The 21,431-nt window shown below is 45.4% G+C and overlaps 1 long non-coding RNA gene across 1 annotated transcript in view; it reads left to right on the top strand.

Annotated features, from left to right (window-relative positions):
* The window catches only part of LOC310712557, a 96,012-nt gene extending 86,884 nt beyond the window's left edge, over positions 1–9,128 (top strand). The window contains exon 3 of the long non-coding RNA XR_014528937.1: positions 9,039–9,128. This is a non-coding gene — a long non-coding RNA (uncharacterized lncRNA). The remainder of the gene's footprint in view (positions 1–9,038) is intronic.
* The last annotated feature ends 12,303 nt before the right edge of the window (positions 9,129–21,431 follow it).

Below are 21,431 nucleotides of genomic sequence, written 5' to 3'. Positions count from 1 at the left end.
AAAGACAGTGAGAATGATGTGGATTTGTTGTGAGAGGTGGAAAGTTGTGAGAATACCCTGAAAGGAAGAATGAATGGTGAAAGCCTTAGAATTGTATTTTAATATTCTGCTGGAAGCCATCCAGAGTGGCTGAGGAAACCCAGCCAAATGGACGGGGTATAAATAATATATTTATTATTAAATTATTATTATTATTATATGCAGAGATGGCAAAGGTAAAGCAGGAGAGGCTGCTAAAACTGAGGCTTTCCCCCACATAATGCATTGGATCTGAGGGGCAAGCAGAGGGCAAGGCCTCCCTGGGCGGCATGGGGGGGAGTGCAAGGAGTCTAGAGTTCCCTTTTCCCCCCAAAATCTTTTATGTTTGTGTCTAATGTTGCCACTTTCAAAAAAAATTTATTGGTGCATTCTTTTCTTTTTGTAAATGTACCAAACATGAAATAAAATAAAACTGGGATTATGGGGTATTCTCAGGTCAGTGGAGGATGTACGTGCTGTGTCCTGTTTGTGATGTGGCTGTGGAACTTGCCATTCTTCTGACAGAAGATGCTGTATGTGGGGGCATGGGGTGGGGGACAAAAATGGGTGTGTGTGTCTGTTGTGTGGAGTGAGAAATGTCCATGTTTTCAACTGAGGAATGTTGGAGGGTATGCAGTGGGTGTTGAACATCAATATGAAGCTGTTGGGAATAGTCAATTGGAGTTTTGGAGTGAAACTCTGGATTGGTTCTTGGATGCCATGGTGCATGACAGCCAACAAACTGAGCTTGAACCATGAAAAATTGGAAGCCTTATGAATGAGTGATTTCTGTGTCCTGAAGATAGGTCAATTGCTTGGCAGCCTGGACACAGGGGTTCATGCACTGGTAACTTCAAGACATGATTATGCCAGCATGCAGTGGGGCTGTCTTTGTATCAGGTCCAGAAGCTGCAGCTATTGCAGAACACAACAGCCAGAGTGCTCATAGCAGCAGGCTACTGGCTACGTGTCACTCTATTGCTGAGACAGTGACACTGGTTGCCAATTTGCTGCCAGGTCACATTCAAGGTGCTTATGTTTATTTCCACTGATTCCTGAGCAATGTGAGCCAAAAGTGCCTTGAGGAATGCACAAACCCTTATGCTACACCTCAAGCAGTGAGATCCTTTGATTGGGGGCAATTCTTGTAGCTCCCTACACATCAGAGGTTTAGTCAGCTTTCAATTCACAGGAAGCCTTTATTGCAACAGGACAGAGAAAAGCTGTTATTCCTTCCTCACAATACTAGAATTTGTAGGCAGCCAATGACAGTGAATGTTGGAAGATTTGAGAAAGATGGAAGAAAGTATAGTGGTACCTCTGGTTACGAACGGGATTTGTACCGGAGGCCTGGCCGTATCCTGAAATCTTCGTAACCAGAGGCGCCTGTTCTGCACATGTGTGCGGCGCCGTGGAGCACTTCTGCGCATGCACAAGGTGCACAGAGCGCTTCTGCATGTGCATGAACGGCAACCCTACTTCCAGGTTTGCTGCGTCCACAACCTGAAAGTTACATTACCCGAAGGTAACACAACCCGAGTGGCCACTGTACTGTTTGAAATAGCACATAGTTAAACTCTGGAATTTGCTCTCAGGAAGTAAAGATGGGCAGCAACGTGGATGTGTTTGATTGAGGATTAGAAGAAACTGATGGAGGATAAGGCTATCAATGGCTACTAACCAATTTGGCCATGTTCTTCCTCAAGTGTTGGAGACAGTATTCCTGTGAATGTCAGTTTGTGGGAATGACAAGTGGGGGGGCGGGATGGGACGGGATGGGGACAACTGGTGTTGCTGTCCAGTCCTGCTTTGCACCGGCATCTTGCTGGCCATTGCAACAACAGGGTTCTGGAACAGCTGGACTGGTTCAGCAGGCTGATGGAAGCTGTTCCAATTGAAGGTTGTGGGAAAGCTAACATTAGCCAAAAACTTGATTTCCTCAAAGTGGTGCTCACCCAATGTACATGCTGAAGACGAGGGGATTCGCAATGTACCTGCTGAAGAAACATGGTTTCACAATTTCTTTCTAAAATCACCAAGCTGTTCATTTGGCTGAGTAAGGGAAGAAAAAGAAGAAAGAAAATTGGGAAACTATGGAGGCCTTGAGTAATCTATACCAGGAGTGGGGAACCGCTGACCTGGGGGCCAAATGCAGCCACTGCATTCCCCTCCACAGGGCCTAGGGGACTGGGGTGCAGGTAGTACAGTGGTACCTCGGGTTAAGAACTCAATTCGTTCTGGAGGTCTGTTCTTAACCTGAAACTGTTCTTAACCTGAAGCACCACTTTAACTAATGGGGCCTCCAGCTGCTGCTGCGCCACCGCTGCATGATTTCTGTTCTCATCCTGAAGCAAAGTTCTTAAACCAAGGTACTATTTCTGGGTTAGGTTAAAATTGGACATGGAAGTCTGACCTTGGATTTCACCGCTGCGAAACATATCTCCCATCCCCAAGCACTATTATTTCCCCCAACAATTGTTGCATTTGGTAAAATAATACAAAACACATTATTTGCCATATATATTTATTTTGCACCTGAAAGTCTTTGAGGAGGAGCTTCTAGATTTCTGGAAAGAAAGCCTGGGAGTCCTCAGGCTGAGACCACCCCTGCTTCAACCACTAGGCCTCCAATTTCCATAAATGGTGGGTTTTTCTGGGTGGTGGTGGTTTGCCTTCTCTCAGCTACAGCTCATTGGCATCATCATCCATTGCTTTGGTGCACTCTGCTTCCTCGATCATAATTCCTACGTAATAAAAACCAGCCTCCCTTAATCCCTTAACGTAGTCACACGTATTATTTGTTGCACAGCCTCGGATAGCCGCCATCAGGTGGGTTTCCCCTGTTGGAAAACAACAACAACATGTTTTTTTAATCTGAAACCTCTCCCTCAGACAAAAGGGTGGGCAACCTTTTTCTGAAAAAGAGCCGTTTTCCGTTCTGGGTGAAAATGGAAAAGCACTCCAACCTTTGCTTTTTATGCACGGGACAATTGGAGGAGGGATCCTGAGATTTCCAAAGACTCTCTCTAGGAGCACGAAAGGCTCTTCAAACTCCTTGGGTGAGTGGCAAGAAAAAAGGAGACCTCCTGCAGCTTTTCTGCAGCCTCCTCCATCTCCTGGTCCCCTCCTCCTAACTCCTCCAAGAGCAGCCTCAGGGGTGGCACAGAACCCTGGAAATCATTAGCCCCTTCCCCTGTATCCTCCTCCTCCGCCCACCTCCCTGCCCACACATCCCTCCTCCTTGGGCTCCTGCCCATCCCTGACACTCGGTGAGGGCATCGTGGGTCTCCTAATAACTTTCAGCACCCTTCATAAGCTAAGTATCCCAGCATTTGGGGGGAAGCCATGAATGTTCAAAGTGGCATGATACTGCTTTAAATACATAGTGCAGATGGGCCTTAGCCATTACACAAGACTCACTGGATTGGCAGTCATCCACATAGTCGATGTAAGCGGCAAAGTAGGAGCACTGATCCTCCTCATTTATGCAGTCGACGGTATTCTCAGCCACGCAATCAAGTGACGAGAGGGAGATGCAACTTGGGCACTTCAGTCCATTGGGCTCCCTCTTCTCACGCACAGGCACTGTAAAACAATCACCGCCCCAACGTTGCTGTTAGTCAGGGTCCACTCAATGTATTTCGTCTGCAGATGCAAACCACATCTGGCTGTATGTGAGGGGTAGGAGTTGTGCTGCCCCATCAAAGAGGGATGTGTACCAGTTCCCAGCACTTCTCCAAGAAAAGTGCTTCAGCAATGCTTCATACAATCAGGGCTACATTAAGGCATGGGGCAAGAGATTTCTGACTGGGGCCACATTCACAGCATACATTTCAAGCACAGGGATACTGTTTTAAGCAATTGGGCTTAGCACTGAGCACCATTGGGGGGCATTCTGAGTGACAAAATGGTAGCTACAGATACACACAAACTGGTGACAAAATTTTACAAAATGGCCCTCTTTCTTAGAGAGGGGAAGAAAAATAAAACTCTCAACAGTTTTCTGATTTTTTTTAAAAAAACCTATTCTGGAAAAAGATGGGCTTAATTCTAAATAAAATTATAATTTCACCTAACAAAGAATGCTAACTAATAAGAGCTACTATGTGGGGATTGATTGCTAAATGGTAGCTCTGTGAGGGGGATAGGGGTTTTCCTATCAACTCTCAGCACCCTTAATAAACTACCGCTCTCAGAATTCCTTGTCCTAATGTTGTTGTAGTGTTTACAATAAAAACATACACCAGGGTGTTGGGAATGCTAAGGCGACCACAAAATGGTGCCTCCTCCCACCAAGGAAGGAGGGGTGAGTGAAGGTCTACATTAGGAACAAGGGAATGTGAACATCTACATCAGGAACAAGGGTGGGAGGAGACCAGAGGTCAAATCTGTACTTGAGCCATGACACTTTCTGGGTGACCTGGGGCCAGACACTGCCCCTTAGCCTGACTTATTTTACACAGGTGTTTGAGGCTAAAATGGAGAGCATGAGGGCTCTTTGGAGGAAGGAATAGAGTTGTAAATATCAGAAGCTGCTGCAGGAGAGGGACTGTGACATGCCAGGGGTGTTTCTAGGAATGAGGTAAAACTGTGAAGCTCCCTTATAATTTTTGCTAATGGATGATGCATGTTGTTCAAGTAATCTTGTTATTTAAACATGGTTTTTGGTTTTGTTCTCTCAGCAATTCCCCCCCCCCCTTTTACAATGCTATGTTATTAAATAATGTAGATATCCTCTTAGAATGCACTCTATTTTTGGCAAAGGCAGGAGCCCACATTCCTGATATTTATAGAACAGCCTGGCTAATCCAGAGGTATCATACTGCCTTACCAGTTTGCACTGCCTGGTGTGCTCTTATTCCTATTTTCCTCTGCACCTGAGGGTCTCAGTATGCAATTCATGGTAGCTCACTAAGCCAGGCTCCAGCCCAGAATAGCTTCCAGCTTTGGGGTTCTTGGTTCAAATCCTAACCCCAGCTTCTGTCTCTAGTTTGAAAAGGATGGTTATACAGGCCTGTGTCTGTACCTGGTGCACATCATCCTTCTCTGCAGTGGATCCTTGTCTGTGGAATGTCTCCTTTAGGCACCAGGCAAAAACGTTCTTTTTTAACCTTCGGTTCATCTGCTTGACATCCTATATACTTTTAAAATGTGGCTATTTTCTGGCGTGTGTTATTGGTTATTTTAAAATTCTGATTATATATATATTGTGATCTTTTCTGTGAACCACCCGGAGACCTTTGGGTATAGGGTTGTGTATAATTCAACATCATCATCATCATAAACAACTTCCCTCCGCTGAATAGCAGAGTCAGGTTATACTTCCAAAATGGACAATATATTATCTGAAGAAGTGTCCATGCACACAAAAGCTCATACCAATAACAAACTTAGCTGGTCTCTAAAGTGCTACTGGAAGGAATTTTTTTATTTTGTTTCAACTCCGGCAGACCAACACGGCTACCTACCTGTAACTAAGAAACTTCTGTTTGACATAATATTTGAGCTTTCCTAATATTCAATGCTTACTTTCCCTTTACACAGCACATCATTATCTATAACCTACAAGCCAAAAATAAATACCCCACTAAATAGATCCACATTTCATTTTTCTTGATTCATCTGACTCTTCTTTGGTTGACCCTCTTTTCCCTCAAAAATACAAAACCATTTTAAATGCAGTTGGGAACTGTTCTGCCAGATTCAGGGCTGTTTGTAAAATCGAGAAACAAATGCCTGCCAAACGCCTGCCAAAAACTTGTTTGTCTTTCTTTGACCTCTCATTACTTGAGGTTTGGGAGACAATCTTTCCTGATGATGATACTTACTTTTGGGAGGTTCAAATCTGTCACACAAATCTGACTCGTAGCATAAGATGTTGCTGTGGGCGTACAAAGATGATGATATGGAGACACTGGAATAGCCTCCATTGCAAATGTTTGCATTCATGCATGACTTGAGCACAAATGGTGTCTTCAGACCAACTATAAAAGAAAGAGTTGGAAGGAAATAATTAGACCTGGAGACAAGGCCAGCCCTCCCATGAGGAAAGGTGAGATGATTGCCTGCTGAGCAACAGTGGAGCTACCTCCTTGGGAGTCTGGGTGATCTGCCTAGTGGGCGGCAGGGCAGCAATCTGCCCAGGGGGGCTGCGGGGCAATCTACCCAGGCGCGGAGCCTGCAGACACCCAAGCAACCGTGTCACTTTCAGGAGAGGTGTGTGGCTCGGGCACTCTGCAGGCCAGGCCCCGCAATAAGTGCTGCCCCCTGCAGTGTGCCATTTTATCACCCCCCTCAGGCTGCTATTGCCTTTGCATCTGTGGTGTGCAAGAGCTTCCTTCTTGGCAGCCCCCCCCCCAATTCCGCCTCTGCAGTGGCCTCTTGGCAATTAGGAGGTCTGCTGGTCTCCTCCCAGCTTTGCTGCCCACTTAATGCCAGTGTAGATTCCCACCCCCTTGTTCCTGATGTAAATCTTCAGTCACCCTTCTTCCCTGCCTGACAGGTGGGCAGCATTTCAGGGTTTGCCTCAGGTGTCAAAATGTCTTGGGCTGGCCCTGCCTGCAGCGGAAAGACAGACCTCCAGTTTTATCTATTTGTTGAATGTGAGGCAGGGATGGAGAACTTTTGACCCTCCAGAAGTTTCTACCTTCCCTCCCATCATTGAATAGCATCAGTTCAGGAGGCTTAATGGGAAGCAATTCATCAATGCAAGAAGCTTTATGGCAGCACAGGAAAGTGGTCTGAGGAGAGACTGTGGTGGAGCTTACAAAGAGAGCATGTTAGATTGGGGAAAATGTCAGTTTCAGTTTCCTGAGTTCTTGTTTTAAGTTCATGTCTCCACATTTTCACATCAGTTTCCTCCATTTTTAAAGTCTTCATGAAAATTCACCAACATTTTAATGTGACCCACCCCCTTTAGGCCCTATCTTCAGGGTGATACTGCTTTAAGCAGCCATGGCTCCTTGCATGGAGAGAACAGGAGGTTTGTTGACCATCTTGGTTGTGAGTCCTGGCATACCTGCTCGCTGCCTTGCAGGCCTTTTTTCACTTGGCCTGGGAGGTGGGACCCTGACTGACTGACTCCAACTACAAAAGCTGAGGCTGCTGAACAAACTCTTGAGTTTGTTTTCTGTATTGCTTGTTTTTTGTTGTTGCTGTAACTGATACTAATCGGTATTCTATATTTTTAGCTCTTATGATTTATTTGGAAATTGTTCAATTTTGTTTTATACTTTTTGATGTGTTTTATTGTTTATGACTACTTCTCTTATGTAGAGCCGTAGCCAGGTGATCTTGTACCCCTGGCAGGACTGTCCAGATTGTGCCCCCTAGCCATGGGCAAATTGCTCCCCCTAGCCACAGACAGGGTCCCCACATATCATATAAAGACCCTCTATTTAAAACCTTTTCTTAGGAGGCAATAATCAATATTTTTATTTATAGACATATTTATGGACCTACTTTTTAGCCCATTTTGTGCCCCCCCCCCATCCCAGCGCCCCTGGCTGGGGCCTTCCTCATCACCCCCTAGCTACTGCCCTGCTCTTATGCTTGTAATCATGGAAATCCTTTCCTGTTGTAAGCCGCCTTGATGTTAAGGGTGTGTAACACTATTTCTATGGAAGAGTGACAGTTCCCAGTGAAAATGATTGACTCTTAAGCTACTCTGAGAATATAGCTCTGTGAGGGGAATAGGGGGTCTAAGGACTCTTAACAGGCTATAGTTCTCCGGATTCTTTGAGGGAAGCCATGACTGTTCCCAGTAGTGTGACACTGCTTTAAATTTGGAGCGCAGGTAGGGTCTTATATGCACACCTTGCCTTAGCATGTGCATTTTTTGGACTTGTTACACGGCTGGACAACTAGAATGCAAAAATGGGAGAAGTGCAAATGTTGAAGGAGGGCTTTGATTTGCTTTGCGTATTGTTTTGGAAAGTGTCCATTAGGTAAACTCACCTTTAAATATGAACTGACTTAAATTTCCCTCTGGTTCCTACATCCAGTGTAGGATCTAAAACACTGCTTTGTGAAAAAGCCATAAAGATATGGCTTTAGAACATGACCCTGGGGGTTTATGTTTTGGTGGTCAAAAAGTTTAAAGTTCTTCTCACTTACATATACTGCTTTCTCCAAGTGCTGTCATGCAGGACTGGTTTCTCTACGAGCTACACGGCATATCTGTGGGGTTTTCGCAATGATCTCCTCGATTCCAACAAGTGTCACATAACATAGATACCACTGCAGACAGGGGGAGGAATAGGTCTGTATAAAGGTACATTAACATGACAGTTCCTCCTATGATGTCCACCTCATAACAGGCAGGGAGTGCCACCAACATGAATGGCTTCAACAAGGGCTTAATGGGGGACGATGAGTATGTTGCTGGCTACTGTCCTCAGTGGAAATATTCTTTCTTCAACCGTGGAGGCACTATGCTTCTAAATACCAGTTTCTGGAAACTACAGAAAGGGAGCTGTTGCACTCTGCTCCAGCTTGTTGGCTTTCCACAGGCACCATGGCAAGAACAAAATGCTGGACTAGATGGGCCATTTTTCATTTACACAATGCTTCCTTATATATATTTCCCCTGTAGTTCTTAGACTCTGTGGATGGGGGCGGGCCTTGGACACACCAGAGAATGGTTGTCCCAGGTGGCTCCTGCAGGCTGAGGGAGAGGATCTGTAGGGCAGGGGTGGGGAAATATTTGACCCTCCTGAAGTTGCTGCAGTACAGCTCCCATCAGCTACAGCAAGCATGACAGACTCTGGTACCACACCTCTCTGTACGCGTTTCGTTAAATAAAAATAAATATAAATATTGGGAACAAGCAATCTATGAATGAGGATCCTTTGTTGTTTGGCCTTGTGCTTTATTCCTCTCCCTTTCAAAGGAACCACAAGTCCTGGTTCGTTCCTTGTCCTGCTTTAATGGCTGGAAACATGATGAACAGCACAGCAGCTCACCTGGATTCAGAAGGATCAAGAGGAGGCAGGAGATCAGGAGTGTCTTCATCATTCTAGAGAGCTGAAGAGCCACGAAGGAGTTTGAGAACAGCACTGGGCCAAGCAAGGAACTGATGCATGAAGAGGCTTAGTTGGAGGAATTTATAGAAGATTGCAAGGAGCACTTTGCCAGCATCAGGAACAATGGATTCAGGACAAATTGCTAGAATTCTAATTGTGCTATAGCATAATATAAAGCACGTGTAGAAAACAAATTAAATCTCTTCCCCCTTCCAATAACTCCAAGGACACGTCTCTCTGCCAGCCTCAATTTCACCTCCCTGGATATGGGAAAACAAGTCCCATCAGGTTACACTAGATTTTCAAAGCTCAGCAGTGAAATTGGATTAGATCTCCAGAAGTCCAGGCAATTTTGCCAGATTTCTCTGATAGTCAGAATCACGAATTTATTTATTTTTGGTAAGGGGAGACAAGTGTCTGTCCAGTTTCCTTTGTTGTACAGTAATAAAATGCACAGTGACTCAAAGTCTAGATTTCCTCCATCCCATTAAAAGCACTTGTGTTTGGGGAAAAGAATTTGTGCATTTGTTTCTAAAGATAATTTGGTAACAGCTAAGAGCTGGGGGGCAGGTCTCTGTCCAGAGGAGCTTGCAGATTTAATAGACTAGCTTATTCAGAAACTGGATATATGCAAACACACACACACACACACACACACACAGAGAGAGAGAGAGAGAGAGAGAGAGAGAGAGAGATACATTTCCTTTCCTTTTATTTCACTTGTGATGCCGAGGAAAGCCAAAGACAGTGTGAAAGACATGGACTTTGGCATTTGGGCAATGAGGGAGAGTGCCAGTATCACAGATGTCCAGGGAGATTTGAGAAATATTAAAGACAGTAATGGATTCTTACTGCCCGACTTATGTTTCTATTATGTGGCTGTATGACTTTGTTGGTTGAAAGACTGGTTAATACTGAAGACTATTCAGTTGCTAGACTTGGAGCGACATGATAACAATTTTGGCCAGTATGCATATCTATGGTATGATAAAGCTAAAATACCTAAGAGTTGCATGAATCATGCAGTTAGAAAGAACCTTTAGAGGGTATAGGAAAAATATAAAAACCTCCTGGAAATGAAAACACCTTTATGGCTCTCACCCAAACTAGCAATTTCTCTGAAAAGATGGAATACAGAACAACATTGGGCAATGTACAGAGATCTCTTGGACTTTTCAGAGCAAGAGATAAAATTAAAGAAATCTGAAGAAACCAGGAAGGGGGTGATGGATTGCCTACAACATTATCAATTAAATGAAGCTTTCAGATAGGATAAATGAAATGGATTTATGAATCAAATTTCCGAATTTGAAAGGGAGCTTCAAAATGTATAAGTTACCTCTAGAATGGGAGAGAAAGGATGAACTGGTAAAATCAGCTGTGATACATTGTACGAGGGATTTAGGACATAATACAGAGTTCAGTGTGTGGGAGAAATTATGGAAAAAAGATTGAAAATTTCTAGCATGTTATACATTAAAAGAGAATTTTATGAAAAAGATATATAGATGGTACCTGACACCTAGTAAGTTAGCAAAAATGTACAAATCAGATACCTGCTGGAAATGTAAAGAGAAGGAAGGTGCCTTATATGTGTTGGATATGTAAAATCGCCAAGGGCTTCTGGGAGATGATATACAATGAAATAAAAAAAAAAATTGTTTAAAAGGTCTTTTGGAAAAGGACTGGGAGTCTTTCTCTTAGGAATAACTAGTGTAGAGGTCCTTAGAGATCAGGGGAAAAAAGTTTTTATATGCAGCTACAGCAAATGGTATATGTTCAGAAACTTAAGGAGGGTACAGTTCCATCAAAGGAGGAGAAATGGCAGAGAAAGTTGATGGAATATGCAGAAATGGCTATTTTAACTAGTAAAATGGGAGAGCAGGACGAACGGGGCCTTTAAGAAATAATAATAATAATAATAATAATAATAATAATAATAATAATAATAATATTTTATTTATACCTTGCCCTCCCAGCCAAAGCCAGGCTCAGAGCGGCTAACAATAGTAAAAATAGCACAGTTTACATAAAATCACAGTCAATTAATTGAAATACATTCTAAAATCAGTTCAGAGTCAATTAAATTAAATTAATGGCAAGCATTGGGCTGTTCTGTGAAGATTACAGAAGGAGAGAAAGGGTCAGACTGTACCTTGGCCAAAGACCTGGTGGAACAGCTCTGTCTTGCAGGCCCTGCAGAAAGATGTCAAGTCCTGCAGGGCCCTATTCTCTTGTGACAGAGTGTTCCACAAGATCGGGGCCACGGCTGAAGAAGCCCTGGTTCTGGTTGAGGTCAGCCTAACCTCCCTGTGGCCTGGGGTCGCCAAGATGTTTCTATTTGAAGACTGTAAGGTCCTCCATGGGACATGCCAGGAGAGGGGGTCCCGTAAGTACGAGGGTCCCAGGCCGTTTTCGGCTTTAAAGGTTAAAACCAGCACCTTAAACCTGATCCTGTACTCCACCGGGAGCCAGTGCAGCTGGTATAGCACAGGGTGAATGTGATTCCACAGCAAGGACCCCGTAAGGAGCCTCGCCTCGGCATTCTGCACTCACTGGAGTTTCTAGGTGAGCTTCAAGGGCAGTCCCGCGTAGAGCGAGTTACAGTAATCAAGCCTGGAGGTGACCGTTGCATGGATCACTGTGGCTAGGTCAGGGTGAGAGAGGTAAGGAGCCAACTGCTTAGCTTGATGGAGATGAAAAAAATGCCGCCTTTGTTATAGCTGCAATCTACACCTCCATTGAAAGGGAGGTGTCAAAGATTACACCCAAACTCTTAACGGACGGTGCTGACACTAGTTGCACCCCCGCAAGAGATGGGAGTTGCCCCCCCCCCAATCCCATATCATCCCGACCCAGCCAAAGGACAACTGTCTTTGAAAGATTTAACTTGAACCGGCTCCCATGTAACCATTCAGCCACAGCTTTCAAACATCTTATCAGTGTGTCTGGGGCCGAGTCAGGATGGCCATCCATCAACAGATAGAGTTGGGTGTCATCAGCATACTGTTGGCAGCCCAAACCAAAACTCCAGACAAGCTGGGTGAGGGCGCGCATAAAGATGTTGAAAAGCATCGGGAAGAGTATTGCACCCTGTGGCACTCCACACACCAAGGAGTGGCATGACAACAGTTCCCCCCAAGCGCCACCCTCTGTCCCCGACCAGAGAGAAACGAGCACAGCCATTGAAGGACTGTGCCCTGGATCCCCATGTCGGCAAGGTGGTGGTCCAGAAGTTTGTGATCGATCATGTTGAAGGCTGCTGACAGGTCTAAAAGAATCAGCAGCCCCCACCCGTCTCGATCCAGCTTCCTATGGAGCTCATCTGTTAGGGCAACCAGAGCCGTCTTGGTCCCATGACCAGAGCGGAAGCTGGATTGGAATGGATCCAGAGCTGATGTTTCATCCAGAAACCCACCAAGTTGTTCAGCAACTACTCTCTCAATCACCTTACCCAGGAATGGAAGATTTGAAACTGGGCGGTAATTGGATAGATCTAAAGGATCTAATGATGTTTTCTTTAAGAGCGGGCACACCACTGCCTCTTTCAATTCCCCTGGGAATTGAATGATATCCCCTAGGGGGCCCAGCACCTCGTCTGGACACGCTCCAATCAGCCAGGATGGGCACGGGTCAAGAGGACAGGTGGTGGGCTTTCCAGCTCAGAGGAGTCTGTCCACATTGGTTGGGGATATTCGGTAAAAGTGGTCCAATACTGGACCCGAGGACAGTCAAAGTAAAATGGTTTGTAGAATATGTTAGAGTCGGAACTTAAGAGGTTAAGTTGTTCCCATGATGCCTCAACATACTGACGTCAGCTTTGGAAGCTGGGAGGAGTTTTTCTCTGTTCCTCTCGGTCTTTGAGGGAGAAGGACACAGTTTGTCATGGCTGCGAGAAGTCCAGGAGTTTTCTGATAATTGGCGCAATAAACAACTGTAAATGGACAATCTGGTACTCTGTGTATTTGTCTGAAGCTAAGTGACAGCTTTGCCGCTGTGTTTACTCTGCTAGGCGTGACTGAACGGAGCAGAATGCGCAGCTGATTGGAAGCGCGCCGGACCGCCGTAAAGAGCTAAGTTGGATCGTAAACCAATTATCAGATCACGCCCTAATCAATCAATCCCACAGGTTATGGAGGCCTTATTTAACGCTTGTAAAGCTGTCGCTGGAGGCTGCCGGAATGCTTTGAAGTCTGCGTTCTGAGGCAGTGGAGCTGCCGGAGGCGGAGGTCTGACTCTGAGGCAAGCAGCTGGCTGAAAGACGCAAAGGTTTGCCTGTGCTGAGTTGCAGCAGTGCTGAGGGCAGCAAGGAATCATTTCTCCACGGACAGGAGCCGGAAGAGCTGGTGATCAGTGAGTACAGCTTGGGGGCGCCTTGGGAGAACGGGAGACCATGGCAGAAGGCCACGATTCATATTCCGTCCCTTTCGAAAAATTGGACGGCAAGAATTGGCAAGAATACAGCAGGAGGCTGAAGGCATGGCTGGTGGCGAAGGGGCTGTGGGAGGCTGTCCAGGGACCCCCACTTCCCACACCAGGGGCTGGAGCTACAGCAGCTGAGATAGCAGATGCCCGTAATTCTCAGAGGAGAAATCAGAGGGCCCTGGGAGCAATCGTGCTTAGCCTGGATGGCTCGCAGCTGCCTTTGGTTGAGGGGCTGGAGAATGCATGTGAGGCCTATCAAGCGTTGGAACGGGTGCACCACAGAACCACGGCTGGGGCAAAGATCCACACCACCAGACGCTTGTTTGAGATGAAGTTACGTCCTGGGGATAGCATCAGGAAGCATGTAACTGATATGCTGGCCGTGTTTAACCAGCTGAGACTGTTACAAGTCAACTTTTCAGAGAAGCTGAAAGTGTACATTTTGCTCAGCTCTCTGGACAAGAGTTATGACAATCTGTGTCTAACTCTGGAATCGATGGATCCCCAGAATTTGACGCTGAATTACGTGGCGGGTCGCTTACAGGACGAAGAAGAACGACGCCAGAAAGAGGGCAGGGCTGGCACCGGGAGCTCTGGGTGTAAGGGCGGAGCCAAGCCAGCGGAATGCACGGTCCAGGCTTTTTCCGTTTGTCGTTGTTACGTTTGTAATTCGATGGAACATCTGCGTCGCAATTGCCCCCACCGGAGCAAGGAGGCAAGGCAGGATGTTGTCAAGGTCAACTCCCTTGGGAACCAGTCGGGTTTCCATGGCAACCAGCCTGGAAGAACAGCCAGGCGTGGGACTGAGTCAGGTGGACGTGACAAACACCATGAGGAGACTTATCAACTCACAGCCAGTCTGGCATTGTTTGAGGACAGCTGTGAGAAAGGCTTTGAGCTTTGTTTTGTAATAGACTCTGCAGCTAATTGCAATTTGATTCCAGAGACCCCTGCTGTCGAGATGAGGAATTGCAGGGCAGTTCCGGCCGGAAAAACTGTACTTTTCGCAAATGGACAGAAATGAAATGTAACTAATGTTGCAAATGTTTATGTTTCTGTTTTGCAGGAGCAGTTGGAGTGTTGTACCGTCCCAGGGATACACCACTGTCTTTTGTCTGTGCCTTATTTGTTAAAGAAGGGGTTTAAGGTTTGCTTTGAGGATGATGTCTGCACAATCTCCAAAGGAGAGAGGATACTTGCCAAGGTTAAAAAGGGGCAGAATGATCTCTTCATTCTTAAAACGCCTCTGGAGGGTGAGGGGAAGGTTGAGAAAGCACAAGCCCTGCATGCTACAGTTCCCACTCATGTGTCATGTGCCCATGTTTGGCATACTAGGACAGCTCATGGTTCTTTAGAAGAACTACAGGCGCTGCCTGAGGTCGCCAGAGGTTGTAACATTATAGAATGTGGATGTGCCATAAATTGTGAAGCATGCAGACAGGCAAAGGTAAAAGGGTGCAGTTACCCAAAGGTGGAGAGGGTAAACACCAAACCCTTTGAACTGGTTCACATAGATCTATTGGGTCCCGTAAAGGAACCAAGTCTGGGAGGGGCCAGGTTTCTGCTGACGATGCAGGATAGCTTTACGCAGAACACCTGGACTCATGGTCTCAAATCCAAGGAAGATGCAGCACAGCTGATCAAAGGTTGGATTGAGGAGGTGGAACTAAGGTTCTCCACCAAAGTGCAAGCAGTCACCAGTGACAGAGGTGCTCAGTTTACAGGATCTGCTTTGCAGAAGTTCTTTCGCAAGAAAGGGATACGTCACACAGTGACTTCACCCAATCAGAGGGGGATGGCAGAGCTTAGATGTGAGGCTCTGGTCAAGGCTGCAAAGGTGTTGCTGGCAGATTCTGGGTTGCCACCAAAGTTTTGGCTGGAGGCAATCAGGTATGTGGGCTTCACCTGGAATCATACCTACAATTCACTGATAGGTGACACACCTTTTGGTTTGTTGCATGGCAGGAAACCCCAGATTCATTTTCTGCGTACGTTTGGTTCGAATGCATCTGTGCCGGTGCCTAAGGCTTTGCAAGGGCCAGATGGATCCAAGTTCCGGAAAATGATCTTCTGTGGGTATGAGCCAGCAGCGCGTGCATGGAGGTTTGCGTTCCCATCAGGTGATCAGAGTAAGGTGCTGATCAGCAAACACGCTGAGTTCTACGAACAGGATGAAAGGTCAAAGACTCCTGTCAAGCGTGATGTACTATCAGAATGTCTTTCTGATTCAGAGCAGGAAGGTTCTGAGGAGGAGGAAGGAGAGGCTGAGTCTGCTGATGACGATCAGGTCACTGACCAAAGTCTGGAGCAGGGTGGGGCATCTCCACAAGTTGTTAAAAGAGAGACCAAGAGTGAGCCTAGTTCTCCGGTGAGTGTGATGGAGAGGATTCGAAGTCGTTTCAAGTCAGAGGGGGAATCCCGCGATGCTGAGGACACACCTGCTGGTGATGGTGTGTCAGGGGAAACATCTGAGTTTGTGCCCAGACGGTCAAGTCACACAACGAAGGGTATTCCACCTGAAAGGTATCAGGCCACAGGTGCGTGGGTAAGTTTCGCGCAGTGTGAATCTGAGAGTTATGTGGATGTTCCACAGGTCTTGTCAGAATGTGATGCAAGAGGGGGTGTTAGAGTCGGAACTTAAGAGGTTAAGTTGTTCCCATGATGCCTCAACATACTGACGTCAGCTTTGGAAGCTGGGAGGAGTTTTTCTCTGTTCCTCTTGGTCTTTGAGGGAGAAGGACACAGTTTGTCATGGCTGCGAGAAGTCCAGGAGTTTTCTGATAATTGGCGCAATAAACAACTGTAAATGGACAATCTGGTACTCTGTGTATTTGTCTGAAGCTAAGTGACAGCTTTGCCGCTGTGTTTACTCTGCTAGGCGTGACTGAACGGAGCAGAATGCGCAGCTGATTGGAAGCGCGCCGGACCGCCGTAAAGAGCTAAGTTGGATTGTAAACCAATTATCAGATCACGCCCTAATCAATCAATCCCACAGAATATTTTTAAAATCACTCTGAACAAATTAAAATGTTAACAGAATTTGAAAAAAATCCGTAGTATAAAGTAATCTGAGATTAAATGGAAAAAGATAGAACATGGAATATTTAGAATATGCAGCAGTAAAAGATAATTAAAATTAACCATCAAGGGGAGGGGAAGGGAGGTAAAAGGTAAAGGTACCCCTGCCCGTACGGGCCAGTCTTGACAGACTCTATGGTTGTGCGCTCATCTCACTCTATAGGCCGGGAGCCAGCGCTGTCCGCAGACACTTCTGGGTCACGTGGCGAGCCAGCACAGCACACGGAACGCCGTTTACCTTCCCGCTGGTAAGCGGTCCCTATTTATCTACTTGCACCCGGGGGTGCTTTCGAACTGCTAGGTTGGCAGGCGCTGGGACCGAACGACGGGAGCGCACCCCGCCACGGGGATTCGAACCGCCGACCATGCGATCGGCAAGTCCTAGGCGCTGAGGTTTTACCCACAGTGCCACCCGCGTCCCCCATGTATTATAATGTATTATAATACATGTATTATAATTATAATGTATTATAATTATAATAATAATTATAAATAGCAGAATGTAGGCACCCTATACCTATATATAGAAATGAGCAAACTGGTGATATTTTAGGGAGCAGGCTAGCATGCGGGGCCCACTACTTAAATAACAACAACAACAATTTTTATTTGTATCCCGCCCTCCCTGGCCAAAGCCGGGCTCAGAGCAGCTAACATCATATAAATAAGACATAATAATATAATAAAACATAAAACAATATAAAAGTCACAATAACTTTAAACAATTTATATCAAACAAAGCAACATTCAACAATCCATCAGAATCTAATAGTAAACAGTAAAATTAAACATCAGCAAATAATAATTAAACCTTCAACCACAATAAAGAATTACCAATCTATAATCAATAAAAATAACAGCAAATCACAATGCATAAAATACCACAAAATATACATAACCATGTAAAAGGATCAAGAGAAACAAAGACATACAACTTATAAAACTTTTTTTTTTAAATAAGAAATAAATCATAGGAGCCTACACAAAACAAAACACCATACATGGAATGAGTCAACCCATGCGGCTTGATGGAGGTAGAAACTGTCTCTCATGTCTTGTTATGCTGCCGTTTCTACGGGGATATACGCTCGGTATTTATCACTCCTGTTATACAAAAATCTCTAAATGGGTCCAAACTTCAATGTCTAAAACTACTGGTAGAAGACAAGGATCTAGAGATTACGCTAAGCGTGGCCAAATTCTGTGCGACTGCCATAAAACTTAGGGAACAAGCTATACTACCAGAATGATTAAGGTTTTAAATGATAATTTTAGGTTATATTTTAGTAATCAAGATTTAATATATATTTTTAATTGCCACTATATCTGAATTGTCTCTGTTATACCCAATTGCAATTCAATGTATTCTTCTTGTGTTTATGATTTTCCTGATATTGTAAGTGAGCCGGAACTGGTCTGTGACGGTAATAATAAAATTCAATTCACTGTTGTTGTGTGTAGGTTTTATTTTATTTGTTTTTTATCTTATATTTGGAAATGTACACCCAGTTTTTCCCCCTTTATTTTTTGGGGGGGCCCCAAGAGAGTGGGGCCCTAAGCTATAGCTTGTTTAGCTTATACGTAAATCCAGCACTGGTCAGGGAGGTCCTTTGACCTAAAATAAGAACTTGTCGTGCCTCATTATTTATGGTTTAAGATGGTCTGCTAGGTGGGGGTGGGGGTAGGGCGCCTGGAAACACAAAACATTGATTATAGTACAGCAAGTAAATCAAGGTTTCTATAAAGTGTGCCATCTGCAAAGGAGAGTGTTGTGTTGAAAATGGTGTCATTTTGTCCAGATTTTCAATATGGGGAATATGGCAACCCTACCATGACAGTATGTATAGGGTTGCATGGCCCAAATATTATGCCCACTTACTATGGATTTAATTCTCCCCAAAAGTCAAGTGAGAGAGAACCCAGGAATTGTCTCTGTTAAACAGAGTGAAGAGTGGGCCTCATTCTGAAAGGTGAGGCTGGAGTGAGTGTTCAGGTGCAGGTTGACATGGCTCTGGGAAGCACTGCCCCCCCCAAAAAAAGTCAGATGGCACAACAAAGGTGCAACCTATTCTTCTCTTGCTGGTAATGTGCTTTAATAGGGGGACATCTAAATAAAGTTCCAGGAAGGGATTTCAACCACATGCCTTAAAGGCTTTGGAGTCCATACTCATCATGCCTTTGTCTCTGGCACAGGTACACACTGCTGTTTTATTATTATATTGTTGCATAGCACCCCAATCTCAGAGCTGCGAGAGTCCAGGGGTCCCTGGGTTCGTGTTTCCTTTGAAAATGAGGCACAGTGCAGGCCGTGGTGCCTTTTTCACAGATGGTTTATTTGCATGTATATAAAACCTGAGCCTATGATGGAGAGGTTCACAGCATTAACACCCCAAAAGGTCTTGCTTCTCCCATAGCCGCAGCCTTGGTTTTAAAGACACTTCAAGATTGCTCTATCTTTCTTTCTCCTAGTTTGCTGCTTGACATCTGGCTGACATCATTGCAAAAGCTCTGCTCTCAACTCTTGCTCTGTCTGTTGAGGGAGAGGGCTCCACCCATTTTCCATCTCACACGGAGCCCCTTGATTCCTCATCATCTCACCAGGAAGCTGGGTTGGCTGCTCTGGGAATTAGGAGGCTTGACTAGCTTTTAACACTTCCTTGACCCAGGGATTAGATAGACTTGGTAGACATTAGCAACCCCCAAACTCACAATAATATATTTATTTATTGTGTGCCATTATCAGTAGTGGGGCTAAAGATGTCTTACAGATTTTGTGTCCATGTTTATGGGGCACGGGTTGAGGAGTGTCAGTTTTGGGGTGAGAAATGTCCCTATTTTCATCTGAGGAATGTTGGAGGATATGCAGTGGCTATTCAACATCAACATGAAGCTATTGGGAACAATCATTTGGAGTTTTGGAGTGAAATGTCATCCATATGTTGAAGATACCCAACTCTAGAATCTCCATTACGCAAACTGTGGATTGGTGCCTGGATGCCATGGTGCATGACAGCCAACAAACTGAGGTTGAACATTGAAAAACTGGAGGCCTTGTGAATGAGTGATTTCTGGGTCTTGGAGATGGGTCAATTGTTTGGCAGCCTGGACACAGTGGTTCATGCACTGGTAACTTCAAAACTTGATTATGGCAGCATGCAGAGGGACTGCCTTTGTATCAGGTCCAGAAGCTGTAGCAAGTGCAGAACTCAACAGCCACACTCCTTATAGCAGCAGCATACTGGCCATGTGTCACTCTGTTGCTGAGACAGTGGCACTGGTTGCCAATTTGCTTCCAGGTCACATTCAAGGTGCTCAAGTTTATTTCCACAAGTTCCCAATCAGTTGCTGGGAATTGGAAATGGGGCGAGTGGTGTCGCTGTCCAGTCTTGCTTTTAGGCTTTGCACAGGCATCTGGCTGGCCATTGTGACAACAGGGAGCTGGAACAGCTGGCCTGGTTCAGCAGGCTGATGTAACCAATGGCCAGTTGAAGCTTGTGGGAAATCTAACATTTGCCCAAATCTTGATTGCCTCAAAGTGGTGCTCACCCAGTGTACCTGCTGAAGAGGAGTGGATTCACAGTGTACTTGCTGAAGAAACATGGTTTCACAATTTCTTTCTAAAATCACTAAGCTGCTCATTTGTCTGAGTAAGGGAAGCCAAAGGAAAGAAAAAACAAAACTGGTAAATTATGGAGCCCTTTTGTAATCTATACCAGGAGTGGGGAACATCTGACATGTGGGCCATATGCAGCCGCTGCCTGCCTCTCCACAGGGTCCAGGAGAGCATGTGTGAGTGCAGGTGGTGCATTGTTTCTCGGTTTGGGGTCACAAGGGGGACCTACGAAAATGTTTGCATATATTGTGTGAAGACTAGCATTAACATTTTGTGTAGAACTACATAAAATCCCATGACACTTCCTCCTCTGTCTGCTTCCTCTTCTGCCAACATGCCCCTGCCTACTGGCCCCCATGGTGAAAGTGCACAAGGTGAGAGGTGAATGAGAAGGCGAACTTTCCTTTCCTCTCCTGTGGGTGATGTGCTCCGCCTTCTGAGGGGACTGCCACCCGCCTGTGAAGTGTGGGATATTTACCATGCAGCGAAACCAACACTGCATGTTTGCTAGATAGGCACATGACTGAAGCCCTCTGAGTATTTTCCTGTATGGGTCCTAGAAGGAACTCTGAAAGACACTCCCACTGTGCCCCGTTTGTTGAGGGTGTGGGCACTTCCTCTTCCTTTTTGCTCTCTCATCATCATTCTTCCAGCAATGTAGAACCATGTGCTTGTCTGAGCCCCAAAGCTCAGACTCCACCATCAGCTTGTGTGTCTGTATGTCTTTGTAAATGGATCACCATTTTAAGCCCCTCTGGACAAAGCTGCTGTATCTGTTACTCTTCAACAAGTATTCTGAGTGAGTGATGCTATCTTTACCTTTTTAAAGCAAGAATATGTTTGATTATTACCGTATTTTTCGCCCTATAGGACACACTTTTCCCCCTCCAAAAATGAAGGGGAAATGTGTGTGCTTCAGGAAGCTGTCCGCAAGCTGTGGGAGAGCTGCACGACTTTGTGCAGCTCTCCCACGGCTTGCGGAGAGCTGCCTGTTCTCGGGCTTCCCCTGCCCCAGCCCCACGCCTGGGGGGGGGGGGACAAAACTTTTTTTCTTTATTTCCCCCAAAAAAACTAGGTGTGCCCTATGGGCCGAAAAATATGATATTTTAAGGGGGAGAAAAAAGGAAAGACTTTTTAAGCAGCAAGGGGATACACTAATAAATACAACTTTTCCAAGCATCAATACACATCTCTACTTGAAGGGTTTACCTCTAGTGGTGAAATGGGATATACAGTGGTACCTCGGGTTACATATGCTTCAGGTTACATATGCT

This window comes from Podarcis liolepis (assembly GCF_965112155.1).
Source record: "Podarcis liolepis genome assembly, chromosome: 7".
NCBI classification, from domain to species: domain Eukaryota; kingdom Metazoa; phylum Chordata; class Lepidosauria; order Squamata; family Lacertidae; genus Podarcis; species Podarcis liolepis.
Note: the sequence above shows the minus strand (reverse complement) of the source record. Positions and strands in the feature narration are given on the sequence as shown.